The following is a 21,725-nucleotide window of genomic DNA, read 5'->3' as shown; positions in this document are numbered from 1 at the left end:
ATGCTGTCAGCACAGAGCCGGATGTGGGACTCAAAGCCATGAACCCATGAGATCACAACCTGAGATGAAACCAAGAGTTGGGTGCTTAAACCACTGAACCACCCAGGTGCCCCAGAATCTTAGTTTCTTAATCAGTAGTATATGGGGAGCCATCCCAGCTCTTTAAGATTTCATGATGCCGTGGTTTGCTATTTTACAATCTGAAGAAGTTAGTAAAGTCTAAAGGATATTCAGATGACACTTTGAATTCCATAGTCAAAGTTTATATAAAAATGTTTGTCTTTTCCACATCTACATTTCACACATTGCTTCCTTTATTTAAGGTAATTCCATGCTTATGGAAATACATATTCTTAATTCTATGTTTGCTTAAAAATATTTTAGACAGTTTTGCCATGAAAGTTTATCAAAAACTTTTTGACAATCTGAATAGATTATGTATTCTGGTTTCTATACTTGCAGATATTCATTTAATACCACCAGAAGTCCAGGTGTGAAGTGTTCATTTAACTCCTAGGGGTAAGCTTTGTAGGTATCTTACACTTTTGTACATATTTCCCTTGTTTGTGTTCGGTTACCCACATTGCTTTTAAACCTGTTTTGTGTGATTGGTTGACATTGCCAGTGTACTTTCAGTACTCTGTGAAAATGGCCACTTTAAGTACATATTAAGTTAGATATTCACAGCACAGTTTTATTTTTGGTTGGTGCCCATTTGATGCTAATGATTGATCTAGATCTAGCTTATTAATTAATTTTAAAATGACCTTTGTATTTGTCATTATTTTGAAACTAGAATCTACTAATTTTTGTGCTCTAAATATATTTGAGGTGTGGGAATCAACTTAATGTTTTCCTACTGTGTGTGTGTGTGTGTGTGTGTGTGTGTGTGTTTACCTACATATTTTTGTTATCAATTTAGTAAAACTAATCTTTAAATTTTCCTACTTATTGGTAGTTAATTTATTACGTTGCCATACAAAAAACCAAAGAACTGAAACAACAACAAGAGAAAACACACTTCGTATTGGTGTTGCTGTTCCTTGCAAATGTGGCCTCATTTTCCTTACTTAGGTTCCTTACGCAATATCTAATGGAGGTTTTTTTTTCTCCAATTGGATAGTTTTTACTAAACACTTGCAATGTGTAATCTACCTGGATTATCCCCTCCGGCCTTCCACTACGTGGCCTAATTTTACTCATCTGAGCAATCTTTCCATTTAAAAAATAAATGGTCTTTCTCTCATATTTCTTTGTTCATTTTATCATTTAAACATATAGTGTGATAGTCTCTATTTCCACTTTTCTCTTCCTTTGTGCTCACGTTTTTAGTCCTTGACATTTTATTGTATAAAAAAGTAATTGTTTGAACAACCTTTGTGATTTTCTGTTTTAAAAACACTCCTTTTGGGGAGTCTAGCTGGCTCATCTAGTGGAGCCTGCAACTCTTTATCTTGGGGTTATGAGTTCAAGCCCCACGTTGGACAATTTATTACAAATAAATAAATAAATACACTCCTTTAAGGTTTGCTTGTCTATCTTTAATTAATTGTCTATTAGTGTTCTTCAGAGAAAATGAGAGATCATTTCCTCTTAGGTTCTGGAAGGAAAATAGCTGAATAATTAAGAGTACTTATCACTTTTAGTTTTGGGTCTCCTTAAATTATGGTTACACATAGTTTGGTTCCAAGCTAGCCAGAAATGGGAGAGTTTGTGAAGAAAAATAAGTGTAAGATTACCATCTCTGGGTTATTTATAAATTCAGACTGTTTCTCTTGATATGTTCAAAATGTCTATTATTTCAAGCTTAAAATCTATTGAATAAAGACTTGATTCTGTTCTAAATGAGAAAAATTCCCCAACTCAAGTGAAAATGTAAATATTATACTCCAATAGGAAGCTACCAGCTGATACCATCTTCATTTAAAATTTTTTGTATATTATACTATTCCCTGATTCTGTGGGTAAGGATGGCAGATGAAGCATTATGAGCTGTTTATCACTGTCACACAAAGTCAGTCACAGGAAGTAAGAAATATTTGGACTCTAAAAAATATTACAATATAAATTCTTTAGACTAGAAACCATGATTTCTCTATGGATCTTTTCTGTGGAAGATCCTCCAAGGAGTAAATACTCAGTCAACATAAATTGATGGTGAAAATACCTGAAGTTTAGCTTTGAAAGGGAGCTTTTAAAATAAGTAATCTTGGTTAGCTTTAGGGAAAATCTCTCTCCTGAAATGCTATGTATTGAAAAGCACAGATATTAGTGTGGAGGCACTCAGAGAAGAGTCCAATTTTAGTACATTGTGTGGGGAGTGACATGCGTGGAAGTCCATTAATAGCAATGCATGTTGTGTTCTTTTCATATTATTTTGCTAATGAATTTAGTATCAGATTGATGGGTGCTTGGAACAGAAGACAATTTGCAGAAGTAGTTAGAGCAGCTGTATATATCCCAGCTAAAGGCCTGCAAAGTGATCTCTATTGGACGTCAAGCTCTAGATAGAAAAGGATACTTGCAAACACTTGCTTCTCATCAAGTATGAATTGAACTAGCAACCTTTTTGTCTGTGGATTCATATTTCTTTACAGAGAGTGACATCACCTCAGGAGTAGCATTCAGAAATGTGTGGTTGCTACAATGACCTGGAAGCACTATTGTATTTTAGTGGGTAGGGCAAAGAGATGGCTTTAAGTTCTATGGTATGTGAACTGATTACTTAGGAAGGAGACTTGGCCAGCTCTCAAAGCCAGTAGCATTCCTGTAGAGAAATGCTATTTGGGCAATCAGGTATCTTTTATAGCAGTAGTTTTTAGACATTTTCATAGTAGCTATCTGAAAGAAATACAATTAAATCATAACCTAGTACACACAGATATTATATATACATATATATATATATATATATATAATGAAACAAAAAATTTCACAAGACAGTATTTATTTACCCTTCCTGTGCTTGATGCCTACAAATATTTTACATTCTATCCTATGCTATTTTTTCCTTTTCTTTGAAAGTCTACAACCCACTACCTTAATTTCAAGACCACTAATGGTATACCCTACAAATTGAAAAATGGTGTTGCAGAGATCTACATTTCCTGGTAAGAGCAGGATAAAGACAGAATAACTGAAGTGTTGCTCTATTGTGACTTGGTTTCCTTTTATCCTAAGCAGAGCTCAAAATTTCCATGTGTGACTATGGTCCAAATTTCGTTTTAGGAGAGGCTAGACCTGTGTGCCAACCATCCAGGTATAAAGCCTGATAGCCTCCTTTGTCCTCTGTTGTCATGACAGTGAGGGAAGAAAAACTGAGAGCACTCTTTCATTTCCCTCACAGCATTTGGATCCAAAGACTCAAAGTGGCCTCTGTGGTGCATATTAGGAACTCTGTGGTATTACATTACAGTGAACAAGATTCAGTGAGATGAGTGTGAAAGACTCTGCTCTTCCTGTCAAAGTGGGTCATCCCTAAGCTGTGGGATGGTGACTTGCCATATTGGGCCTCCTTGCCCTTGCATGTTGCTGATTGAAGAAAATGTGAAGCCAAGTAGCCTGCATGTTTTGGTGTGGTGCCCAATTTATCATGGTTGTATAAAGTTAACCAAATTCTTGGCTTCTTAGAAGATTGTCAGAATATTGGCTTTTCAGAGTACTTTTAAGGGACATAGTTACTAATGGCAAGCCTTAATTTTCTTCATGTCCTTCACCTGGAGTGCTTGTACCAATTAAATCTAGTCCACAGTTCTCAGCTGAGGGAGGGAAAGGTTAATTGGAAAAAAAAAAAGCTTTTGTAGTGATTTTAATGTCTTCCTAGCAGAGGATGATTATTTGGCTATCCAAGATACCTACCCTGCTCTCTTAAGTCATCAGGAACTGGGCAGAACAGCATTTAGTCACACAGAGGTGAGTTGAGCATGGGCAGTTTTCTGCTGTCATCCTTCTGGTTCACGTGCTATTCTCATGAGCATTTGTTCACCGGCTTGACTGAAAAAGCCAGGGTTTAGCTTCATCCTTGATTTTGTTGTGTTGATCCAGTGACAATTACAGAATGGCTTGAGCAATGAATTGGAGATTTATATTTGTAGGATCTGGTGAACCCTATGAACAGAGCTCAGGAATTTGTTTCTTGTTTCTTTTGGTCCTCAAAAGAGGACATGGATAGATATTCTGACTTTTAGTTAGAGTGTCCATGTAGGTAGAAGGAGGCACAGCTAGCCTGTCGCTGGTTTTGCCATTTAGGGACTTGCCCAGGAGTCTCTGGAGCTGGAGTTGTCAGAATTCATTCAGAGTCATGGGATGGCTCATCCTATTGTACTAGTTAGGCCGGGCTGGTGAGTGGCTGAACGCTTGACCTCTAACTTCCAGGTGACCATAGTGGCAGTAGTACTGGACCCACCTGCTCCGGTGGGATAGTTGTGGGATATGAAGCACAGTCCAAAACTCCCACTTATCTGCTATGGTAAAAGTGGTTTCCTTTGGAATGACTCTTAGCCTTTCTATAGTAAAGGAGCTTTGTCTGCAGCAATGGCAGCTGCAGGTGAAAGCACATTTTCCCCCCTTGTTCCCTAGTATTAGTCAAAGCAGGGTAGGATCTACCCAGCTTGACAAGATGTTGTTCCAGCCAGGATCCAGTATCTCTTCCTCTGGTATTTCTCCCAGGCTTCTAATAAATAGTATTTGCTGTTGAATGCACTTGAGGTGCCATAAATCCTTTACTTTGGAAGAGACTTGCAACTATTCAGCTTTCACTTTTTCTCAGCGTTTTTTTTTTTTTAATGTTTATTTATTTTTGAGAGACAGAGCATGAGAGAACACGCGAGCGCGCACATGAGCAGGGGAGGGCCGAGAGAGAGAGAGAGAGAGAGAGAGAGAGAGAAAGAGAGAAAGAAAGACACAGAATCTGAAGCGGGCTCCAGGGTCTGAGCTGTCAGCACAGAGCCCAATGTGGGACTCAGACTCATGAACCGCGAGATCATGACCTGAGTCCAGGTCATACACTTAACCAGTTGAGCCATCCAGCCGTCCCTGTCTAAGCATATTATTGAAGCAGACTGGAACTGGCACTTCTTAAACTCACTGTTTGGGTGGGTTTGTCTTGACTCAATGGTCTCAGCCTAAAAAATACCTCTCTAAAGCAACTTTCTCAGATCATTCTAAAGTAAGACCCTCTTATTAATCCATACCGCAGTACCATGGTTACTTCCTCCGTAACATATATGGCCCAGGAAACTGTAAGAGAGTGTGAATGTGTATCAATAATTGCATTTACATTTAGTATAACTATTGACATGTTTGAATTTATGTCTATCCTCTTATATTTTGTTTCCTGTTTTTTTCCCTCTCTTTTCCATTCTTCCATTTCCCATTTCTTGCTTTGTTTCAGGTTACTTGAATGTTTTTTTAGTATTCCACTGTAAGTTATTAATTATGCTTTTGACTATCTTTGTGTAGTTTTTTAGGGATTCTAAGGTTGTAAGGTTTACAATATACATACTTAACTTTTCGTAGTCTTCTTAGAATCAGTATTTTATCACTTCAAGTAGAATGTAGAAATCATGCCACCATATAAGTTTGTTTACTCTCCCAGTTTTGCAGTTATTGTACTCTATTATATCTACATATATTGAAGCCCCATCAGATAATGTTACACTTTTCACTTTCAACTGCTAAGCATATTTTAAAGAACTCAAGCAGAGAACAATTTTGTTGTTTTTATTGATATGTTTATCATTTCTATTGCTTTCTCTTTATTCTTCTTGTATAAAGTTTCTTCGTAGTATAATTTTCCTTCTGTCTGGAAAACTTCCTTTAGTAACTCTTTTAGAACAGGTCTCCTGGCAACACATTTTCTTAGGTTTTTTTTTTTTTTTTTCAACTGACAGTGTCTTTATTTTGCTTCATTCTGAAAAGATATTTTTATTGGATATAGATTCTATGTTGACATTTTCTTCTTCTCAGCACTTTTAAAAAGTTGTATCAGTTCCTTCTGGCTTCTAGGGCTTCTAATGAAAAATCCACAGCCCTATGAATTGTTAATCCCCCATAAGTGACATGTGATTTCTTCTGAATGATTTCAAGATATTTTTTCTGATCTTCAGTTTCTATACTTTAATATTCAGATAAATTGAAATGATGTATTGGGTGTGGATTATTTTTGTTATTATCCTATTTGAGCTTACTATACTTGAATCTGTAGTTTTATCTATTTCACTAAATTTGGAAGTTTCCAAATATTTTTCAAATATTTTTTTCAGCACTGTACCCTTTTTCTCCTTTCCTTCTGATACTCTAATGACAGGAATGCTAGACTTCTTGTCACTGTCCTATAGGTCTCTGAATCTTGTTAATTTTTTTTCCTCTTTATTGTTCATATTAGATCGTTTCAGTTGATCTATCCTAAAGTTCAAAGACTCTTTTTCTGTCATCTTCATTTTGCAATTGAGAGAGCATCTGTGATCTTTTTCTTGTTGTTTATTTTTCTGTTTCAAGACTGTTCCTTGTTCAAGCATTTTTGTAATAGCTAATTTAAAGTCTTTGTCAGATAATTTCAACATTTGTATTATTTCAGTGTTTGTGACTGTTAGTTATCTTTTCTCATGTGAGTTGAGATTTTCCTGGTTTTTCATTTGCCCAGAAATTTTTATTTCACTTTAATCTGGACATTTTAAATACTATGAGATTTTGAGTTTTGTTTAAATTCTATGGAGAATGTTGATAATTTTGTTTTAGCAGGCAATTGTAGTTAGGTTCAGGTCACAAGTTACAGGCTGTATATTCTATAGTTGGAATGCTAGTTTTATTTTCAGATTTGTCCTGTGTATGTATCAGAGGCCAGTCTTGGACCTAGGCACAGCCCTATGTGTTAATTTAGTTCATAATTTCTTTTGTATGCTGATTAAAGTCAGATACATATATGTGCAGCTTGGGGATGAGCCCAGAATTTCATAACAATTTTATGGGATTACCTTTCTGAGCCCTTTTCTTTCCATGATATTGATGGTATTTTTCATTTCCCTGCAGTTGCCTTTTTTGGCCCTCCAGGTAGCAAGCTGTGGCTTTATTTACTGTACTCTCATGCCTATTTCTGTAACTGCCTATGTTCAAGGCCAAGTGGTGAGAGCACAGAGAGAGCAAAATAAATGCAGTGGGAGTTCACCAAACCCTCATGGGACCACAATTATTTTTTAAGCTAATTTCTTAATTGTCTAATTGCCATATATTTTTTAAAGTGCAAAAATTATAAGTATACATTTAGGTGAGTTTTCAGGAAGTGAATATACCCATGTAAGCAGTGCCCAGACCAACAAGCAAAGCATTACCAGACCACAGAGGTCTGCTCTTTTCCCTTCCTACTCTCCAAGAGTAACCACTATCATGACTTTTAATACAATAAATTAGCTTTGATTGTTTTTGAACAATATATGTGGCGTATTTTTTCTTTTGCTTATGTTTATGAGATTCATTCCTGTTGTGTTGCATCTGTGTTTAGCTGCAGATTTTTTTTTAAACATCTCATTTATTTTTGATAGAGAGAGAGAGGGAGAGAGAATGAGCGGGGGAGGGGCAGAGGGAGGAGGAACAGAGGAACTGAAGTGGGCTCTGCACTGACAGCAAAGAGCGAGATGCAGGGCTTGAACTTATGAACCGTGAGATCATGACCTGAGCTGAAGTCAGACGCTTAACCGACTGAGCTACTCAGGTGCCCCTCAGCTGCAGATTTTTAAAAAACTTTTCATTGCTTTATGATATTCTTGTGTATGAATACATTAAAATTCATTTAAGGCTCTTCTGCTGTAGACAGAAATTTGGGTTATTTCCAACCTAGAATCATTGTGAATAGGGGTTATCATATGCACATTCTTGTGTATCTTGTCTAAGTATTTCTGTTTGATGTATACTAAAGAGTCACATTGCTGATATGCCTGTGTTCAGCTTTAGTGGATATTGCGAAGTAGTTTCCAAAGTTATACCAATTTCTACTCACGGTATCAGTATGAGAGTCCCACTTGCTCTAATCCTTGACAATACTTAGTATGATCTGTCTTTTTCATTTTAGCTTTTCTGGTATGTGTGACATGGCAGACATTATGACATTATGTTTATGACATTAGTTTTCATTTCTTTAATGACTAGTGAAGGTTAAGCATCTTTTCATGTGTTTATTTTCCAGTTAGTATCCTCTTTTGTAATGTACATTTTGACATTCATTGCCCATTTTACAGTTGGGCTTGTTACTGTTTCTGGTGGTGTTTCTTTATATAATCTGGATGTATGTCTTTGTCAGGTATACATACTGCAATATCTTCTCTTACTCTAAGCTTTGTCTTTTCATTATGTTATAATTGTCTTTTGATAAACGAGTTTTCGTCTTAATAAAACTTAATTTGCCAATCTCTTATTCTATAGTTTTTTTTTATATCCTATTTTAAAAAGAAAAACCTCTGCCTACCACAAGATCATGCAGATATTTTCTGTTGTTATCTTCTAGAAGCTTTATTGTTTGCCATTAGCATTTAGGTCTGAATTTTCCCTGGAATGTATTTTTTGTATTAGGTGTGAAGTTGGGGGTTGGGTATAAAAGATTCATTTAATTTTCTTTCTTTATTTTTTAGTGTAGATGTCTAATTGATCAAGTACCATGTGTTGGAAAGGTGGCTCTTTCCCTAGTTACTTCAGCAGTAAATTTATCATAAATCAAGTGCTTACATAAACAATGGATCTATTTCTGGATGCTCTCTTCTGTTCCCAGAATTTGTCCCATCAGAATTTGTCTTTCCCTCTACCAATAATACATTGCTCATTAGTGTCGATTTAGAAGAACTCTTGAATCTGGTGGTGTAAATCCTTTACATATTTTCTTTCTTTCCTTCTTTCTTTCTTTCTTTCTTCCTTGACATTTAGAAACAATTTTTAATGTTTATTTATTTTGAGAGAGATTGAGAGCAAGCAGGGGAGGTGCAGAAAGAGAGGGAGAGAGAGAATCCTAAGTGGGCTCTGCACTGTCAGCACAGAGACCAATGCGGGGCTCGACCCCATGAACTGTGAGATCATGACCTGAGCCCAAATCAAGAGTACAATACTTAATCAACTGAGCCACCCAGGTGCCCCTACATATATTCTTCTTTTAGATTGTTTAGGTCATTCTTGGTCCTTTGTGTTTCCATAAAAATTTTAGAATTTGCTTGTTAATATCCACAAAATGGAATTTTCTGAGATTTTGATTGAGATTATATTTTGGGAAAATTGGTATCCAATCTATAAAAACATTACATTTCCTACTTATTTTAGTGTCTTTAATTTCTCTTAGTAATGTTTTGTAGTTTTCTGTGAAGACTTTTATATTTTCTGTTAGATTGATTTCTAGTATTTATTTTTATGTTTTTGTAAATTATATTTTAAGTTTTCTTTTCTTTTTTTTTCTGTTTTATTTATTTTCAAGAGAGAGACAGAGACAGAGTGCAAGCAGGGGAGGGGAAGAGAGAGAGGGAGACAAAATCCGAAGTAGGCTCTGAGCTGTCAGCACAGAGCCCAATGCAAACCGTGAGATCATGACCTGAGCTGAAGTCGGTTCTTCAACCAACTGAGCCACCCAGGCTTTAAGTTTCATTTTCTAAATGTCTCTTGCTAGTATATAAGAAAACTATTCATTTATGTATATTAATTCACCTTGTAGCTAGGGATCTTGCTAAATTCACTTATTAATTCTATTAGATTTGTGGCTTCTCTTGGAGTTTTAGTAACACAATCATGTTTTCTGTAAATAATTTCAGTTTTATTTCTACTTCCTTTTCATATAACTTTATTTTAATTTTCCAGCTTTATTGAGATATAATTGACCAATAGCATTGTAGTAGATTAAGGTGTAAAATGTGGTGATTTTTAGCCTTCTATGTTAGAAAATGATTACCACAGCAGGATTAGTTAACACCTCTGATACCTCACATAATTACCACTTCCTTTTTGTGGTAAAAGCATTTAAGAGAAAACTCAGCAACTTTCAAGTATACAATACAGTATTGTTATATTATATCCCCACAGGCTATTTATCTTATAACTGAAGTCTGTGCTCTCTATATACCTTTAATTTTTATTTCTTGTTGCATTAGCTAGCACCTCTCGTACAATATTGAATAAAAAAGCATATTTTCACTAGGTTTTTTGTTTGTTTGTTTTTAAATTGTAAATGCCCTTATCAAATTAAAGAAGTTCCTTTTGATTTCTCAGTTTTCTGAGTTGGCTTTCATGTGTGTGTGTGTGTGTGTGTGTGTGTGTGTGTGTGTGCGTGCGCGCACATGCACACGTTTATTTAAATGATCAAAGGGTTTTTAATTTTATTACATACTTTTCTGTATATATTGAAATCCTTTTTTTCCCTTTAATATGTTAGTTAACATTTAAATTAAATTCATTTATTTTTGAATGTTAATCCATCCTTGAATTTTTGGAATAAACTTAATGTTGATGTGTTATCCTTTTTATAGAGAACTGGGTTGGGTTTGCTAATATTTTCCTTAAGATATTTTTGTCTGTACTCAAAAAAAGAGTTTGGCTTATAATATTATGTTCTTGTCAGGTTTTGGTTGCAGACTATAGTATTTACATAAAACAAGTTAGGAAGTATTCCTCTTTTCCTACCTTTGGGAAAGTTTGTCTATGATTGGTGCTATTTTTTTTCTTTAGGCGTTAGAAAGAATTTACCTGGCTATTTGGGCCAGAAGTTTTCCCTGTGGAAAGGTTATAAATTAAATATTCAGTTTCTTTCTTTGTGGGAAGATTTTAAATTAAGTATGCAGTTTTTCCATTTCTTCTTGTGTCCATTTTGGTAATATGTGTTTTCACAAGATTTATCCATTTCATCTAATTTTTCAAATTTATTGATATGTTGTTTACCATATCCTCTTATTATCTTCATAATATCTGCCTTTTCATCTAGGTTTTCAAATTTATTAATGTGAAATTGCTCATCATATCCTCTTACCTTTGTAATGTCTGTAGTATCTAGAGGAATGCTGCATTTTTCATTTCTGTTAGGGTTATGTGTGCCTATTCCTCTTTGCTTTAAAGTCTGTATTTCTAGAGGATGATCACTTTCATTTATCTTAACAAAAAGGAATTTTTGGATTTGTTCATATATTGCCTTATTTCAAAATACTTCAGGTGTTTTGTGATTAACATTTTATAATTAATCTTGGGTTTATGGTTAGAGAATATGTGCTATGTGATTTAAATACTTTGATATTTATTGAGACTTGCTTTTTGACCCAGTTTAAGGGAAATTTTGGTAAATGTTCTATATGTGCCTGAATATAATGTGTGTTTTGTAGTTTTGGGTATAGAGTTCTATACATATCAATTAGATTAAATTTGTTAAATCTTGGTGCTCAAAACTTTTATTTCTCTTGATTTTTTACTCTTGTGTTCTATCATTTATTGATATTTATCATTTAAAATATACTATTATGATTGTGGATTTGTCTATTTCTCTTCTTAGTTCTGTCAGTTTTTGCTTTTGAAGGCTATATTATTAGTTGTATACAAAATTAGAATTGTGATCCATCTTAGATAAACTAGAACTTCTGATCATTACTAAATGCTCTTTTTCTACTATATCTTGTCTTGAATTCTACTTAGACTGATGTTATAAGAAAATGGTTGGTAAATTTTTTTTTCGTCCTTTTACTTTCAATTATTCTGTATGTTTATATTTGAGGTGTGTTTCTTGTGGACAGCATATTGTTGTTGTTTTTAACTTGCAGTCTGATGGCATTTGTCTTCCAATTATAATATTTAGTCTATTTACATTAAATACAATTAGTAATATTTGTAGATTTAATTTTATCATCTTACTATATTTTTCTACCTGTTTTATGTTTGCCAATTCTTCTCTCTTAACTTCTGTTACTAGTCAATCTTTTTATTTTATTCCCTCCATTTTACCTTGCTAATTATATATTTTTCATTTTTTAATGGCTATCCAATAAAGTCTACTATAAAATTATACTTTTTATCTCTTTCCAGCAAGGAAATTGCATTTGTTCCTTTCTCACCATTTGTGCTATTGTTGTACTGTATTGTAATACTTCCAAGTGAAATAAGTCAATCAGAGAAAGACAAATGCCATATGATTTTACTAATGTGGATTTTATGAAACAAAACAGATGAACATATGGGAAGGGGGTGGGGAAGAGAACCACAAGAGGCTCTTGACAATAGAGAGCAAACTGAGGGTTGATGGAGGGAGGAAGGTGGGAGATAGGCTAGTGGGTGATGGATATTAAGGAGGGCACTTGTGATGAGCACTGGGTGTTGTGTGTAAGTGATGAATCACTAAATTCTACTACTGAAACCAATATTGCACTGTATGCTAACTAACTAAAATTTAAGTTAAAAGGTACTTCCAGGCTCTAATTCTTATAAGAAATTATTGTTATTTTTTCCCTGCCTATATATATTGTTTTACTCTGATATTAGTCTTTTCTGGTATATTTCATTTCTTCCTAAATTTCCATATCACTGTTAGACAATTTTCCTTCTACCTGAAAGATATCCTTTAGCATTCTTTATAGTAAGATTCTATTGGTGATTTTCTTTCCAGTTTTATTTTCCTAAAAAATATTTGCTATTTTACTTCATTTTAAAGGATATTCTCATTGGTTATAGAATTCTAGGTTGATAATTACTTTCTTAAAGCTCTTTAAAGTTATTGCTTTGTTCTCTGATTTCCATTGTTTTTCATGAGAGATCAGCTATCAGACTTATAACTCCTTAAAAAGTAATGCATTTTTATTCCTCTGACTTTTTTGAGATTTCTTCTTTAATTATATTTTATTTTAAGCAGATTAAAAAAAAACAACATCTGTCCTCTTATGTCAGTTTCTTTGTGTTTATCCTGCTTGGGGTAACTTAGATGTTCTTAATTAGATTTGTGGCTTGATATCTTTTCTCAATTTGGGAAAATTCTTGGCCATTATTACTTTGAATTTTACTTCTTCATATGTTCTTTACCCTTTCTTTCTGGAACTATAAACATTTGTATGTTAGACACTTTTTTCCTAACCACGTTTTATTGTCTTTTTTCTGTATTTTTCATTATTTCTCTTTCATATTTTCTTTTCATATTTTCTCTTTCATTATTTCTCTCTGTTTTAGTCTGTTGATTTATTTTCAGGTTCATGATCTCTTCTAATATTTTGTCTAATCTGCATTAGCCACATCTATTGAGTTCTTGATTTCAGTTATTTTTAATTCTAGAGTATCATTTAATTTTTTTATAGATCCCAGTCCTCTGGTAATTCACAATCTTTTCTTCTACTTTTGAAACCACATTAATCACATTACTTAAAAGTTTGTGCCCTATGAGTCTTTTATATTTTTTGAGATTATGTTTATTTTTTTCCCTTGGTTTTTGGTTATCTGATCATACCTCCTGGCTTGTCTGATGATCTTTGCATATAAAAATTAAAAAGGATTTGTGTGATATTGTGCTTTTCCAAGGAGTATTTAATTTTCTTCTTGTGGATAATTAGACTAAAGTTAATTCACCTTGATCTAATCAGGAATTGAGACAATTTGTAGTTGGGTTTCTACCTTTGTGATAGCTAGCCTCTGTCTGTTTGGCCCTTACTCTATAAAAAGCTATTTAGAGGTTGAAATAAAATTCTGGAATAATTCTTATATGGTCCCTAAACTCCAGTTTTTGCCTTCTTGACACCATAAGATCATAAGAACTTGGCATCCAACATTGTTTAATTTTTTAGTGTCCATGTTGATGCTTTCTGCTTGTTTGTTTTTTTGCAGGGGGAGGGGGTTTTCACTACATGAAAAGGAATCTGCAAATGCCTCAAGGGTTAAAAGTGTAAAACAATATAGTTTTCACCTTATTGCATTTACGAACTGTCCAGGAACTTGGCTTCTGATGTCATGGTTATTTTGACAGCTCCCAAGGGCAATTTTTGTTTCCCATCCACTAGAGTACTTAGTGCTCTGATCCAGAGCTTTGTGCTCTGTGTCTCAGCCCAGTGCTACTCAGGATCACTAGATGCTTTAAGTGAAAAAGGGGTAGATATCACAGACAGGATTTAATTTATTGCATTTCTCTTCTTAACAATATCTTGAGTTTTAAGTTAAAAACATTTTGGTTGGTTCCTGGTCCCTTTATCAAACAGTTTTTCAAATTATTTTATTTACCTTGTATAGTTTTTCTCAGCAGGATGGTGCTTTGATGCAAGCCCCTCTATCATGGTAGAACTGGGGGCCCTCTCAGGATGCTATTTTGGTTAACAGGTTATTTGGGGGTGGGTTGAGTTAACTATCTTGTTACTTTACAAAGTAATATATGAAGATATATTGCACTTTCAAATATATTTATACTCCTCTTTATATGAATTTCTTACATGTATTTGGACCTAACCATTATTTCTTTGGTATTTAAAAGTACAAAAAGAATTTGTTAGTGAAGTTCATTTGACATGTACAAATTGATAAATCTCCATTTGAACACTTACATTAATCTCCCTAGCTAAACCTATACTGTTTTGAAATTTAAAAATCACCAAAAATACCATTACTGTTTTCTAAAATGAAGTTGGTTATACCTGGTACAAAGCAAATCTTCTAGTTATATGCATCCCGAGAATCCAGATAAAAATGGCAGTTTTAGTGGGCTATAATATTCTTCCCCACTTTGTGTTCTAAACCATGATTAATGTTTTCCTTTGTAATAAACTGGTGCCAGTTTCCTTTAACAATGGGTAAAGGGGTCGATAAAGGGAAGTCAATGTCATTTAAAAACTCGCATTAATGTATATCTTGTGGTGAGAGTAGTAAATAACTAGGCATAGAAAATAGTTTTGTAAGTGGGGTATAAATAATTTTTTAAAGAATTTTGACTTATTCACTTTTTTCCTGAAATTTTCTTGTCTCCCTGGATAACGTGATGAATTGGTATAATATAATATTCAATTAGTAAAATCAGCAGCAGCAGATATATCAGTGCTTGTCCTAGTGGATCCACTCCTGGAAACTTGGGTCAAATGAACCAGTTGTAATGACAGTTGAATAGTAAGGACCTGGATAAGCACACCTATTTAAACAGAATGAAGATTTATTTATTGTTATTAACAATCCATTATATTTTATAATCATGAAACCCTCAAAAGTTAAATATTTTCTGAAACAAGAATGAAATATAAGTAAAAGTACCGAGTAATTATTTCAAGGGCTATAGAATCCTTAGATATCTTTTGACTTATCTCCCCTTTGGCCCTGCCGATCAAAGACATATCTTTCAAATTTTTGTCTATATCATAAATTGCTTTGATTTCAAGTGGTTTGTACATAATTTATAAAGACATTGCAAATCATGTATTCTTTTGATTTGAAAGTATTAAAATACAAACCCGGAAGTCAAAGTCAAGTGGCCAGTGACCTAGTTCCAGGTACATGTTGCTGTCACGCAAGGCTCTTATCTTCTCCGGACTCCAATTTCCTCCTTCATTAAATGAGACATTGAAAGCATTTACCTTACTTTCTCAGAGTCATTACAGGGACCGGATTAGAGGTAGTATGTGAAAGTCTTTTCCCGAAGTGAAACTATCACGCAGATGTAGGGGGCTATTATTATTGTTCTCATCATCATTATTGGTGCTGATGATAGTGGATGGCTATAGCACTGCTCAGAAGCATAAAACAGTTTTGAGACAAATTTTCTATAGCTTTTCTAGTGATAAATATGAAGTCTGCCTTCCTATATGTAACTTATTGGTATCTAGTGTATTTTTGTTTTTGTTATTCTATTTGTTTGAAAAAAAATGGCTCCAAATTTGCTCTGTGGATGTTAGGAGATCAAACCAGTAACATGTTTGGATTACTTCTTTGACAGTAACAATGAGTTATAAATTCAGTGAATTTAACAAACTGGGACAGAACTCTATGTTATTAAGAATAGGTCCCCTAAGGTCTCTGAATGCATTTTACTCATTGTTGAGTGGAGAAGCATTAGGCTCCTTTGGAGCAAACTTACCGAATTACAAAGGGGAAATAGTTTGTCCTTGAACCACTATGAAATTCAGGGCATGGATAATAGTCACCCAAGGCCAGTTCTGTAACATAAACATAGAAAATATTAACTCCTTTAAAGGGATATGCATTATATTAATTCATGTAATCATTGAATTAATTACTTAAGGACACAGATCATTAGTTGATGGATTTTAAATGAAAAAAAATGCATGCTTAAGCTGAATAAGAAGATAGGTATGCATTATATCAGAGATGTTATGCAAGTATACCTAGAAAAATCGCTTAATTAAGGAGCATGACAGCAATCTATGAAACCAGTGCTTGTGAGTTCTACCTGGAGAGGGTTTGGCTCACTATAGCAAGGTTCAGGATACTTTTGACAGTCAAAAGAGAGTAAGAAATAAATGGATAATGTCCTCCTTTCTTCATTTATGTGAATTAATCAAATTGTAATCAGACTCTGTCCTTCATGTATATATTAAATAAAATCTGAAAAGCAATGAAACATATTATACTCAAATGGACAGATATTCCAAGGACATGGACATATGGGTTTGGAAATATGTATTTCCTATAAACAATTTCAGAATGCAGGCATGTCTCAGATATATCACGAGTTCGGTTCTAGGCCACCACATAAAGCAAATATTGCAATAAAGAGAGCCAAATGAATTTTTTGATTTCCCAGTGCATATAAAAATTATGTTTACACTATATTGTAGTATAGTAAGTGTACAATACATTATGTCTGAGGAGACAATATACATGCCTTAATTAATATTATTTTATTGCTAAAATATGTCAATCTTCATCTGAGCTTTCAGCTAGTTGTAGTCTTTTTGCTGAAAAAGTTCTTGCCTCAGTGTTGATGGCTACTGACTGATCAGGGTGCTAGCTGCTGAAGGGCTGGGTGGCTGTGGCAATTTCTTAAAATAAGACAACAATGAAGCTTCTGCATCTTACTTTTCGCAAATAATTTCTCTGTAGCATGAAATGCTGTGTAATAGCATTTTACCCAGAGTAGAAGTTTATGTCACATTTTAAATCCTTATTGTTTCAACAGTTTTCTTGGTATCTTTACCAGGAGTAGATCCCATCTCAAATGTTCTTAATGGCATCCAGAATGGTGAATCCTTTGCAGAAGGTTTTCAATTTACTTTGCCCAGATCCACCAGAGGAATCACTATCTATTGCAGCTATAGCCTTACAAAATGTATTTCTTAAACAGTAGGACTTGAAAGTCAAATGACTCATTGATCCATGGGCTGCAAACTGGATACTGTGTTAGCAGGCATGAAAACAACTTTAATCTCACTGTCCATCCCCATCACAGCTCTTAGGTGACCAGGTGCATTCTTAATGAGCGGTATAATTTTGAAAGGAATCTTTGTTTTGTTCTTTGTTTTTGTTTTTTTCTGAGCAGTAGATCTCAACAGTGGGTTTAAAATATTCAGTAAACTATGTTGTAAGCACATGTGCTCTCATCCAAGCTTTGTTGTCCTATTTACAGAGCATAGGCAGAGTAGATTTAGCAGAACTCTTAAGGGCTGTAGATTTTTTGGAATGGTAAGTGAGCATTGGCTTGAATTTAAAGTCACCAGCTGTCCTAGACCCTAACAAGAGAGTCAGACTGTTCTTTGAAGCTTTCAGGGATTGACTTCTCCTTTCTAGGTATGAAACTCCTAGATGGTGTCTTCTTCAAATAGAAGGCTGTTTCATCTGCATTGAAAATCTGTTGTTTAATGCAGCCACCTTCATCTATTATCTTAACTAGATCTTCTGGATAACTTGCTGCAGCTTCTACAGCAGCACCTGCTGCTTCACCTTGCACTTTTATGTTAAAGATGAAAAGAGGGCTTCTTTCCTTAAACTTCATGAACCAACTTCATAGTTTCAGACTTTTCTTCTGCAGCTTCCTCACCTCTCTCAGCCTTCCCAGAATTGAAAGTTAGGGCCCTGCTCTGGATTAGGCTTTGGCTTAAAGGAGTGTTGTGGCTGGTTTGATCTTCTATTCAGACCACTGAAACTTTTTCCATATCAGTAATAAGACTGTTTTATTTTTTTATCATTTCTGTGTTCACTGGAGTCGTTTTTCATCATTCCATAAGTATTTATTTATTTTTTAAATTTGCCCTCAAGAACTTTTCCTTTGCATCCAAAATTTGGCCAAGCAAGAGGCCTAACCTTTGGCCTATCTTGGCTTTTGACATGACTTCCTCACTAAACTTAATCATTTCTATCTTTTGACTTAAAATGAGAGCCATCTGACTCTTCCCTTCACTAGAACATTTAGAGGCTGTCTTGAGGTTATTAATTGGTTTAATTTCAATAATGTTGTGTTTCAGGGAATAGGGAGGCCCAAGGAAAGGGAACAAGATGGGGGAATGGGCAGTGGAGCAGTCAGAACACATACAATCAGAAGACATACAACATTTATCAATTAATTTTGCTGTCTTATATGGGTACAGTTGGTGTTGACCCAAAATGATTATAATAGTAACATCAAAGAGCATTTATCACAGAGCAACAAAAATAATAATTATGAAAAATTTTGAAATCTTGTAAGAATTATCAAAATATGACACACAGACATGAAGGGAGCAAATGCTGTCAGAAAAAAAATGGCACTGATAGATTTGCTCAATGTAGTGTTGCCACAAATTTTCAATTTGTAAAAACTGCAGTATCTGTGAAGCAGAATACAGTGAAGCACAATGAAACAAGGTATGCCTATACAGGGTAAAGCAAACATTTTATCACATTACTCTGTGACCTTTGAGTTACCTGCATAGTTCCCGGCATATGATAACTCTCAGAAAATTGTTCAATTCTAAGTTGAAAAATGAATATGCTAATCAAGTCATGATCTAATATGCTAATTAAGGTGATGATCTCACGGCTCATGAGTTCAAGCCCCACATAGGGCTCTGTGCTGACAGCTCAGAGCCTGGAACCTGCTTTGGATTCTGTGTCTTCCTCTCTCTCTCTGCCCCTCCTCTGCTCACGTTCTGTCTCTGTCTCTCTCAAAAATAAATAAACATTAAAAAAAAATAGTGTGTTGACTCCATGAAGCCATTTTACGTTTAAGAAAAAAATTACTGTGTTGAATCCGGGAAGCCATTTTCTAGAATTCTTAAAGATAGTATTCATCAAACTTGTATTTGTTTTATTTGTTTTTTTTCTATATCTTAATGTTTTTCTTATTTACTTTCCATTATAAATCCTTTAAAATATCATGTTTTTTTCTTTCATTTTTCATACCTCATTCCTCCAAATAAAGATTTCTTTATTAAAGAATAAAATTTGGAAAAATTTAAAAGTCTCAAAGAAAAATATTTATATCACTATATTGGTTCACTTTCTCCCAGTCTTTTCAAAGGTTTTAATTTTAATGATTACACTATGTTGTGTCTAATATTTAAATTTGACTGAAAACATAGGTGGCTTTTCCATTTTAATAGCTACAGCATATTCTACTGAGTAGATATACCATAGTGATTTAATCATTATACTTAGATATTTAAATTGTTTCCAGATTCAGCTATTTTTAAAAAGAATATGATGAGCTTTTTGTGTAGAAAGTTTTGTCCCCTAGTATTTAGTTTGTTTCCTTAGGATAAATTCCTAGATTTGGAATAAAGTCATATGTTTGACCATGACAATGCCCTTTTTAGATCTCTTTTCAAGAGAAGCTGTTCTTGACAGTATGGGTAGTTAGCAGCTTCCAGATGCCATACTTTTAGGTTCACCAAAGCACTCAGGCATCCATGTGCTTACCCTGGGCTGCTCCTAGGCAGTAACCAACCTTATTTGGAGTACTCACTCTTTGCGATGTGAGATTCTTCTGAGGGGCAGTTTTGACTCAAGGATTTCCCACCAACCTGGCTGAGACTTTCTCAGAGCTGCTCTGCGTGCGAAACTCTTCACCCCTCTTTTCTTTTATCGGTGTCATACTTGCCTCACAGCCTCACAATTCTCCTTGGCTAAGTCTCTCACTCTTTATCATTCACAGTCTATTGCCTTAATAAGTATCCTACACACCCAATTGGCATTGGCACCAGAGGACCCAAACCGACACAGCAGATAATCATTATTCACACTCTTGATACAGAGTGCTTGATTTTCCTTCAAAAAACTTTGTACCAGTTTCCATCCTCACTGAAGTGTAATTTTTCAACACTGGATTTTGCTTTCCTTTTTTTTTTTTTAACTTTCATTGATTTGATAGATGAAATAATGGTATTTCACTTTTTAAATTTGTATTTCCTTCATGAGATTAAATATCTCTTGTTTTTCATTTGAGATCTATTAAAATTTATTCATTTTTTCACTAAAAACTTTTCATATAGTTTATATTTATAATGCCTATTTTTAAATACTTCTTTTTGACAGTGTATTTAAATGAGAGTCTCATTCAATACTCATTTACCAGTGGCTGAGGTAAATTAAGAACATGTAACAAATATCATGATCACTGATTACTCAAGGCTAAACTAAGACCATAGATGCTATTTATGATTTTCTAGCAGCAGCAGTAATAGAGAGTCAGGCCTTCTGTAGGTCTCTAGGGAAGGCCTAGTGTTTTAACATTTAACATTTAACATAACTACACTGTGTGTATGTCTGTGCACGTGCATGTGCCTGTGCATGCACACGTGTGAGTATGAGGATGTGTGTAAGTATGTCGAGTTTGCTGGGTGAGAGTTAAGGCTTCACTTTGTTGTCTTATATATTTTTCTGTTAGTAATCTTGCTTTTTTCTTTTGTTTTTCTTCCACTATCTTTCCCCCACCTTTATTTCTAAGATGTCCCTGATCATCCAATCCTTATTAGGTTAAATTATGCACGTGCCAATCTCCGTGTCCCCAAACACACATAGCTAATCGAGGATAAAACCATTTATTGTAAATTTACCTCTAGAATGAATCCTCCTTTCTCTGATTTTGAGGATGGATAGATGCTCATTATGATCTGGTAGACAATTATAACATGCGCATTTAGAGTGTAGGTGGATAGCATAGTTCTCCTTGTTAGGTGTGAAGACTTTTATTTTACTCATTTAAAGACAAAGATTTAAATGTGCTTGTTTAAATTCAACAAGCCCTTAGAGCCATGAGGCCTTGGGGGTAAGAGGTGCTTAAAACCAAATAGCACAGGAGCTGAAGAAGTAATTATATGCCAGAGTGAAGATAGAGCTGAACAAAGAGTGAGCTGATCAGGGAACAGGGGATGGAAAACTGAATTATGTCCCAGGTATCCACAGACCAAGAAAATAGAGTAGGAAATATGCTTCTTCCTACATTTTACCAAGTTTTATAAACGACAGTGCTTTTCAGATGGTTTGCTAATCTGATTTCACCTTTAAAAAATTTTTTTTGCTTTAATTTAAATTTTAACAATCTGAATTGGCAGGGTGTTTTTAGTGAAGAATAGAAAGACTTCATCATATCAAAAATACTCTGAATTTGAGGTGGCAGGAAATAAAAATAATAACATTTCAATGTTCTTATCTCCCTGAAGACCAGACTGTAAAAGCCACCTTTCCTCCCCCACTCTTCCAAAGGGTGGCATGGTGGGAAAGGGATTTCAGGCATTCTAAGCAGTGAGCTTTACTTCATATTAAAGACTTAAAATGTCTCACATTCCCTAATCGATGAGAATGTGGTGGGGAGGAGGCAGAGAGAATATATTCCTTGT

General features: G+C 34.5%; 1 protein-coding gene across 30 annotated transcripts in view; it reads left to right on the top strand.

Annotated features, from left to right (window-relative positions):
* ZBTB20 (zinc finger and BTB domain containing 20) overlaps positions 1–21,725 on the top strand; it is a 775,662-nt gene that overhangs the window by 164,432 nt on the left and 589,505 nt on the right. For 6 of the 30 annotated variants that reach the window (XM_019448038.2, XM_019448034.2, XM_053903367.1 and 3 more), the window contains one exon: positions 463–528. The exons of 22 other annotated variants lie outside the window; for them this stretch is intronic. The gene's annotated coding sequence lies outside the window, so the exon portion shown is untranslated. The remainder of the gene's footprint in view (positions 1–462; positions 529–21,725) is intronic. 2 more of the 30 variants (XM_019448037.2, XM_053903369.1) reach the window with 1 other exon arrangement.

Source organism: Panthera pardus, unplaced genomic scaffold (assembly GCF_024362965.1).
Source record: "Panthera pardus isolate Hobbes unplaced genomic scaffold, ASM2436296v1 HiC_scaffold_16, whole genome shotgun sequence".
Lineage (NCBI taxonomy): Eukaryota > Metazoa > Chordata > Mammalia > Carnivora > Felidae > Panthera > Panthera pardus.
This window is presented reverse-complemented; position numbering and strand designations above follow the sequence as displayed.